General features: G+C 42.9%; 1 pseudogene; it reads right to left on the reverse strand.

Annotated features, from left to right (window-relative positions):
• Positions 1-2,295: 2,295 nt before the first annotated feature.
• LOC146960164 (uncharacterized) lies at positions 2,296-8,820 on the reverse strand (annotated as a pseudogene).
• Positions 8,821-9,671: the final 851 nt, after the last annotated feature.

Here is a 9,671-nt window from a genome sequence, read left to right on the forward strand (position 1 = left end):
CTGTTGGTGTCATAGGTTGGTGTACAAACTAAGATGCCTGTGTGTTTCGCGCCGGGTTGTACACACTCTACCCGATCCTCATCCTGCTCCTTTTTCCGCTTCCCTGCAGACAAAAAGTCGAGAGGTCGCTGGATACAGCTAATAAGGTAACGTTAATGTGTGTGCGTGTCATGGATGTATTATATTAACGTGCGTGTCTGTGTATGTCTGTGTCACACAAGCTAACCTAGCTAACGAACGTCAGCCAGGTAGAAGCAAGCAACCAAGGGAGTAGGTTTGATTTTGACATTGGTGGGGACACAAAAGTGCTCCGAGGCATCGCTCCTTAAAGTTGATGTTTTTTGCATTTGCAATCATAATTTCATGTTATGTAGGGGTAACTAATGAGCAACTAATGAAAGACAAGAAGACAATTTAGAAGAGTTCTCATTGCTCTGGCTGAAGTCAACTGTGCATCATCATGACTAACACATCCATCGTTATTTAACCTCACCTGTGAATTTCCAGCCTCTCCTCCATCTCCTCCTTCTCTACCTCATCCAGCTTCTCCTTCTCTACCTCTTCCAGCTTCTCCTTCTCTACCTCATCCAGCTTCTCCTTCTCTACCTCTCCTTATTCATCTGTTCTAGCCTCTCCTCCTCTACCTCCTCTGGTCTCTCCTTCTTCATCTCCTCCAGCCTCTCTACTGTCTGTCTCTGTCACCTGACAAAAATATGTTGGTGCAGGACATATGAACAGATACATTAGGGATACAATGATCATAGAGTTTGATGGTACAGTTATTGCCTGAGGAAAAAGGCTTTTACTTTTACACACTTGTGTAATTTATTCCCCCAAAATTATGGATGTATAAAATTACATGAGCATCTGGAATCTGAGGTTTTGTTGTAGGCCTATTTTCCTGACCAATGTTCTTTTTTTTTTTTTTTTTTAAATAACTTTTAAAAAAAGTGTATCTGTTTGCCATTAAATATAGGCTTTTATTCATTATCTGTAGCCTATTGTTGAGGCTCGACAGTTAGATACCCTTGAAGTAATTTACACTTTGACTTACAAAGTGTCTTGTCCATTTTCCTTTTATTTGACATTATTACCAAGCACAGACCCACAGGCAGAGCGCGCACACACGCACGCACGCAGACAGACAGACAGACAGACAGACACAAACACAAATGTTCATGTAAATGACACCACTAATGTTAAAATCCGTCTAGCTGACGTGACCCAGGCAGAACAAATGCCGAACATGATGAACATGTTGTCAACTTACATTGGCGGTTGCAGATTGAAGCACCGTGACCTCCTGTCCCGTCCGACCAACGAGCAGGTAACTTTTACAAGCAGACGGAGTGACAGCGGGGACAGCCAATCACATGTACGTTAGCGAGAAACGGCAGAGCCAATCGGAGATCGATATTCAGGTTAGAGGCAGGACTTCTAGCAGAGACCGACTGTTAACCCTTTTTCTGCCATAATCATTAACTAAACACTACGGACAGCGGACACAGCGGCTGAATATTGGTAGGGACGTGTCCCTAGCGTCCCTACCCAATTCTACGCCCTTGCAAGCAACTAACGTGCAACTAACGTGACAGAAACACTTAACTTACAGCACTTAACTGTTAGCTAACGTTACTTAAATCGAATGAAATGTTTAATGACAAAACACTTGGTTGAGTTACTTAAATATTATGGTAAAGTAAGCTAGAATTGCTAACGTTACTTTTGAGTGTCAACATCAGGGAGTCGAGAGAGGAAGGCAGCAAACATTTCTTGTAACGTCAGGTGAGTCAGTCCCCCCACCCAGGATTTACGTCTTGTTGAAAAGGGCAGTTAACTTATTGATTTCTCTCTCTCTCCCCTGCCCGTGACTGTGGACAAACCATGCTGAGACTGGACTGACTAGCTCTGGAAACCAGATTACCACATAAGGTAAAAGTCAAAACTTATCAAACTTGTCAAAAGCTATAAATTTGTAATAAAAATAATAATAATAACACAATGCTGAAAATATTTACAGGTCCATCTCTTTGGAGGCCAACACAGGGAGCATGTGCTCAGTGTAAAAGCTCTCAAGGCGAAGGAGATGTCTGGGCTTGGAGTGGTGGACCGTGACTGCAGCACAGCACCGAAGTTCCTGGCAGTCAATCTACCCCGTCTGTGCAACTGCCACTGCGGATTGCAGCGCTGCCTTGTTGGTCACTGGTCAGCTGCATCGAGGCAAGAACTGCTGCAAGCCCCTGCCTTCGCACCAGCTCTGGCACAGTTGGAATGGCCTGATGTAGCGGCTCAGGCTCAGGAGACAGCAGCCATCAGCCCCTGAGTGCAGACCGGAACCAGTCCACATCCTCATCCGTCACTGCCCTGGCCAGGAGGAGGAGACATACAACCCGTATGTCTCCTCCTCCTTTTGATGTTCCAGGCTGATGTAGAGGATCAGGCCCAGGGGACAGCAGCCATGCCATCCCACACTCTGTGCAAGAATTGCTGCAAGCCCCTGTTCCAGTAAGTATCTGATGCCCATACATCAACACACACACACACACACACACACACACACACACACACACACAAACACATATATACACACACACTTTATTTCTATTGTCTAATACATTTTCCTATTCTTCTCCCAGATCATTCAGCATCACCATCAGGGGGCCAGTGTAAAAGCTCTCAAGGCGAAGGAGATGTCCGCTCCAGGCAGGGTCTTTCCGGAGAAGTATGATTGCCTCCTTTGTGGTCCACACCACAAAGTAGCAAATCTCCCGGTTTGTTATGTGGGGCTTCATTTGTTATTTTATTTTGATAAGATACATTTAATTTTACTTTTATTTTTTTAATGTTAAGGTTCTTGATAAGCCATCCCAGGGTTTCTAACCTCTCCAGCACTGTTTCATTATAGTTTATCATATATTATCTGTTGTATATTTTCTTTCTTTTATGTGATATACTCTAAGCTGTCCTTGCACCTGATGCCAGTATGGGTGGTTCTCCCTCAGGTTATATGACCCAACGCCATCCCCACAGAGGCAGAAAGATGGTGACTGGACTGCCTCTGTGATGGTCATGTTTCTCTGGCTGTGTGGACACTTGACCTCCAGAAGGGCAGATGGTTCGATCAGTCCATCTGGTGATGCTCCTAGTATGCCCGACCTGGTCACAAAAAGTCCACACTGGAGCACCTCCAACTGATTGGCCTGCTGAAAAGCCTTCACTCCTTCTGCCTCAGTCACCATGTCCCAATTCACGGACTTGACCCCATCCAGGTTGTACCCCCCAAGCAACCTCTTCATCAGGGACGGGCTTGGAGTGGAGGACCGTGACAGCAGCACAGCACCAAAGTTGCTGGCAGTCAATCTACCCCGTCTGTGCAGCTGCCATTGCGGATTGCAGCGCTGTCCCACAGTGGTAGACTGGATGGCATCTTGTTGGTCGCTGGTCAGCTGCATCGAGGCAAGAACTGCTGCAAGCCCCTGTTCGCCATGCCTTCGCACCAGCTCTGGCACAGTTGGAATGGCCTGATGTTGCGGCTCAGGCTCAGGGGACAGCAGCCATGCCATCCCACACTCTGTGCCCCTCAGTGCAGACCGGAACCAGTCCACATCCTCATTCGTCACTGCCCTGGCCAGGGGGTTGTACGTCTCCTCCCGCTGTTTGTATAATTCGGAGGCCGGCTTTGTAACTTTTGGAGTTCCAGGCTTCCTCCACTGGCACTCCACTTCGGTAGAACTGAGCTCCCAAATAGCAAATAAACACAGAGCAACTGCATGGCTACATTTGTATTCGCCTCTGGGACACTCACAGGTGGAGCTCAGAACCGACCCATCATCACCCATGCTGATCTGTAAAGAGAATAAAAATATAAATATAAATTAAAATTTACAAAATTTTTAATAAAGCAGAGCAATGTGTTTTCCTCCTCCTGCTCATACTGAGCAGAAAGGGACAAAAATAGGGGGGGAAAATGAAATCTTACATATACTATACATTTCATATAACAACCCCCAAAATGTAAACAATATATACATTATGTCATACATTACACCATATGAAATATGCGCTGGATTCACAAAATCTATACAAATAGTCATGCAGACTTAGGTTAATTCAGTTCATTTTATCTTAGATTACATCATGAAAAAATAAAGAAAAAATAGATAAATCTTTGAATATTAGTCTCAAGAGTAACGACAGTACTTTCTACTCTTTGATAAATTGACATTTGTTAGCAAGCAGCATTTGAAAAGACAGTCTGTTTGTGTCACTGTATTTCTCCTGCAGTAGTGGGGGTCATCCCTATGTTCCCACAGCCCTATGTTCCCTCAGCCCTATGTTCCCTCATTTCTAACTTTTGTCGTCACTGAAAATTAGGCCCTATGTTCCCTCAGCCCTATGTTCCCTCATTTCTAACTTTTGTTGTCACTGAAAATTAGGCCCTATTCCCACAGCCCTTTGGTCCCACCATTGGTTGGGTTTAGGCAATGAAAAAAGGAGTTGGTTAAGTTTAGTAAAAAGACCAGGTAGAGGCTAGAAAGGGGAGATAGAGAGAGTCCAGATAGGTAGAGAGAGTCCAGAGGGAACATAGGGCTGAGGGAACATAGGGCTGAGGGAACATAGGCACGCTCCCCAGTAGTGGAGTTGTTGTTAGCTAACTAGCTAATAGTAGCTTGCTGGCATTCAACACTCACCGACACTTTGTAGACTCGGTCCCGCATGCTGGCTCTCACGGAACCGGTCAACTCCCCCTGCATGTAGCTGCAGCTCTCTACATGGCCTGACTTGTAGTGATTTTCGCCACGTTTAAGGCTTTTTTCTTCACTATAGAAGAACGCGGTAAAGTCCGACAATCTGACCGCCATGTCTGCTGATGGAGTTGATTATGTATGTTCTGTGCGACACCGACCGTTTACTGTAGTCCATAGAGCAGTCTTCACACAAAATGAAAATTTCCGTTGCCATTTTACAACAAAACTCTAAATTTTTGGCATGAAACGTGATGTTTTAAACAGGTAGAGGTCATATTTTTTTCTCATGGCGCAATTCAATCGGATCACGAAATAAAAATTTCACTCCCATTCAGTTGTATGGCGAGTTTTTCAGAGTTGAGGTCCCATGGCGCCGTTACTTCCTGCTTCCGCTTAGGCTCTCTATCCTTCACCACGTTGAGGGATGTTTGATTTGCCACTCACAGTCCGAGCAAAAGGAGCGTTGTCCAGGGCAACGTGACATAAACGCATACCCTGGCTCACAATGGCTACTAAAAATCATCAGAAGTGTGAGAACTAAATAAAGGTATTTGTTTTACACCTACCATATTTTTTGGGTGTTTTAGCTCTTTTGTTTGAAACGGGAAAAAGTCGCAAATTTGCTGCTATTTTTTTTAAAAAAAGGTTCGACGATCAGTCGACTACGGCAAAATCTGACGAATCAGATTCGACTATGAAAATCCTTAGTCGAAAACAGCCCTAGTTATCATACTTGCCTGTACATATTGAGGGCACGAAGAATGATGCCATGACGGCACACCGCTACTTCTAGACCCTGAAGAAGAATGATAAATTAATCTATAATAATTCAGCCTTTGCTGAAATTCTGTCTGTATTCTATGAATGTTTGCGATGGCAATCTGAAATTTGAGGACCTTTACAGTAGTACAAAAATTTGAACATGTCTACTGAGAAAAAGAGAAAACTGCACTCAAAAATTGACATACCTCTTAATGTAATACAAATCAATTCACATGCTAGGTACATAAGAGTTTGAAATGGAATTAGCATACTAAGTGAGCTAGTTGCTGTAATTTTATTGAAGTTGAATGTGGGTTGGTTGAAGCCTCCTTTGCTCCATATGAAAATCTAACAAATCATTTTATTTGGAAAATGGATGTAGCCCTCAACAGTTAATAACACAACAGTTCGCTATGTATTGCAGAAGTCTACCAGCTTGTCCAAGAAGAGACATTTGCTGCATTCAGCTGAGACCTGCCACAGACCCCTTTTCCTGGCACCTACAAAAAGGACAAAGTGAACACATTCACATTAATAATGTCAAATTTAACTATGGATATAATTTTGTGTCATGTTGGAATACGCATGTAATTTTGTAGCCAATGGTAGTTCTTACCTACAATAAAATTGGACTTTAGGTATATGAAATGTAATGTATCTAACTAAAACACAGACACTCTTACATGCTTGGCTCTCTTTTGAATGTCCTCTACAAATGCAGTGACCTCATGATCTTTGCAGAGAAGCACACCGTCAAAGTAACCCTGTTCCTCAGAGCTACAGTACAGAACAGACATGGAAATATCATTTTAAATATCAGTTTGCATTGCTGAAGAATTAACACATGCACTCTGGTGTAACAAATGATAGTTGTTACATGGACATGGTGGACAATGAAAAACATTAAATATATACAGACCATCCATCCTTTTTGAATCGGTAGTGCTTCCTGTTCCCATCCACGGACACAGCCAACATCTCTGGAGAACAGGCTGGGGAGGTGAACGGCTGCTCTCCACACAACTTGTCCACCTCGTATGAGCTAATCACCCACTCCATGAAACTTTTATAAAAAGTATCTGAACACACTTTACCAGTTTGTTGAAAGATTCATTAAAACCAAAGTTAGAACTATATGTAGAATTAAAAGGAGGTTATGATAAATATTGTGTACATACTATACTGTAAGCCAACTCACCCTGCCATACTCTATTGTCTGCGCCTCGAGCATTCTAATGAATGTCAGGCGTGAACTCCCTGGAGCAGCCAACTTCATTTCCCTGAAACCATGAAAAATGGCAACATCAAACAGGGTACAGAAGTTGATGGTGGCAGGCCAGTATCCACTAACTTGGACATCAAACAAATCTGGTGTCCATGTGGCACAGCAGCTTCCACAGCGCAGCTCTGGAAGGGTCAGATCATATCGTCCAGGGAAAAAGCACAAGTTGTTATGTAATATTGGCAGGTAAAACCATAAAGAAAAGGTGCCTGAAAAGCTGGAAAACCTGCAATGGTCAGATAGTATAACATTATGTTTTTGCTATGGAGTTACCTTTCATGTTGACGAATACCACAGGCCTTCCAGAAATAACATTCAGATTTTCTGGAGGGCAGTCACATATGTGATGTGGCATTTCCAGTGGCAATATTCTAGCTACAAAAAAAGAAGAAAGAAAAAGCGATTAAGAAAATCCCCAAATTACATAAGAATATATATTTTTTAAATCTAAAATCTAAAATCTAAAATCTAAAAAAAATAAATACATTCTAAGATAATATACATAGTACCACATGTGTGATGCGAATAACACCCCTCTGCGTCGTTCACCACAACTGTTGGTGGCAGAGGCTTGTGGAAGCCATGGATCCTGGACGCACGATTGTGCAAAGTTTGGGACTGGTGGTGGGTAATATCACAGTCACAGCAGTAATACTGCATTGGCATGCATTCAGCACATCGGATCACGGCCTCCTTCTTCAGGCACCTTTGACACAGACGCTCAGTAACACAGTTTGCTCTAAGCATATTGTCCAGGAGCTGGCTTCTTGCTTCCTTCCATCTCTCTGATGAGGAAGCATTCCTCATCTTCCAGCTGCCGGCTGCTGTTGGCATGCTTGTGTCAACATTTATGTTAACATCAGTGTCAACAACAGCTGCACCGAGAAGTCTCTCCAGTCCTTTAAGGGCAGCATCTGTTTCAGGAGGGGGGCAACATGTTGATGAAGTAAAATTAGGGCTAAACAATAATGACCCACTGTAATATCACATGATTCCCTTAAATATTGTGAATCATATAGCAATTTCAATATTAAAAAAAAAAAAATCACAATTACATTTTTTCAAAATATTTAATAATGTATAATAATAATAATCGGGTGGGAGTGCTCAATGTACGAAAAACAGATTTATTGAACCATGTTGAACATTAACCATGTGGTAAATATTTTGTTGGCAAAACCAAGAGCACCCTCAAAGTGGGCATACCGAGCACCGCAGTCCCATCAGGTGTAAAAACTTAACATACACTGTAGCAACACAATTACCACTGCATAGGTCTTTTCATAAAACTGACAGCAGAAAGACTCACTTGGTGGGGCGGTGCGTGGCGCAGTGGGTAGAGCGGCCGCCCCATGTAGAGGCTACAGTCCTCGCCGCAGGCGTCCCCGGTTCGAATCCCGCGTCGGGCAGACCTTTCCTGCGTGTCATTCCCCCTCTCTCTGCCTCCCCATTTCCTGTCTATCTCTACTGTCATATATCAAATAAAGGCAAAAAGCCGAAAAATATATACTTTTAAAAAAAAAAGAAAGACTCACTTGGTGCTACATGGCCAGAGAAAACAGGTTGAAAACCAAGAACAATCAGAATGCACTGGGCCACACTGCACCACTAAATGGTGGCCGATGTTGGGCAGTACACCAAAATATTTATATATATTATTATATTGTTTCTGAAAAGCAGTGCCATAATAACGGAGGGAAGACTACCATATAATTCTCACATTGTAATGATACAAATCTGGTTGAAAATATGCCCTGTGCAACTACAACATTATCTCTGCTATTCATCCCTCACTACCCAGCCAAATATGCTAAGATCCCCAATCTGTAAAATCAGTCACTGAGTGTTTATGGAATAATAATACAATGATTTGTGTCTGCGGTTATGTGTATTAAAACACATACAGTACATTATGGCCAAATCATGCCAGATGTGATGGAACTCTACAATAAAAAAAGTCAGAAAAATAATTCATGAGCTCTTACCAAGTCCTGCCTCTGGCTCATCAGGCATCTCCACTGAAGTCTCCTTCCTCACTGGGATGATGTGATCTGGCCCGTACTGCTGAATACAGAAAGTTCATTGTGAAGAGTGGAAACAGACTGTCAGTGCAGTGTCGATCTGAATGGAATGTTTATTCATAATTTAAGTTGCAAATTGTACTGGGCTCCAGTAGCTCGATCACTACCAAGCCCAGGCCACACTGTGTACACCTGTGTCCAACAGGTGCATCACTGAACTGCTATGGCGGTGCTGCCAGCTCTATCTTTCTTCTAGTTTAACAATGTGATTTTTGTTTGTTTTGTTCAGCGAGAGACAGAGAAAGAGAGAGGGAGCACACTGGAAAAATAATGCCCTTCAAATTATGTTTACATTTTTTCATGTCTATGGCATATTCAACAGAAGACAAGCAGCATGGCATGGCCACCAAAATTAAAAGCAAGATGTTCAACATGTGTTGCTCATGCAGACAGTGTGGCCTAGGTGTGATAGTACATCATGTGACCCCTCGTGTGAGATGCAATGTGTGATAATAGACCATAGGGCTTTAAAATCAGCTAAATTTTCCACTAGCTTTCTGACCAGTGGCCTATCAAATTCTGACCTTTCTGACCAGTGGCCTATCACATTCTGACCCTAAAGTCACTTGTTTCAATGATTGTTATTCCTTTTCAATTGTGTTTATTGACATTCCTACAACAGGAACGTGGCACACTATGCAAAGTTGGATATGATAAACTAACCATGTGAGTTTGAGGCAGGGGACTTGGTGGTTTGAGCAACAATGTTGCCATCTTTATCTCGTTCTCTCCAACGAACCACATCTGATGCTTTTGCCCTTCTTCTTTTCTTCACCTGAGAAGCACAATGTAAGCCAT

This window comes from Trachurus japonicus, unplaced genomic scaffold (genome assembly GCF_045865225.1).
Source record: "Trachurus japonicus isolate A0001 unplaced genomic scaffold, Traja_1.0 AP030643.1".
Classification (NCBI taxonomy): Eukaryota; Metazoa; Chordata; class Actinopteri; order Carangiformes; family Carangidae; genus Trachurus; species Trachurus japonicus.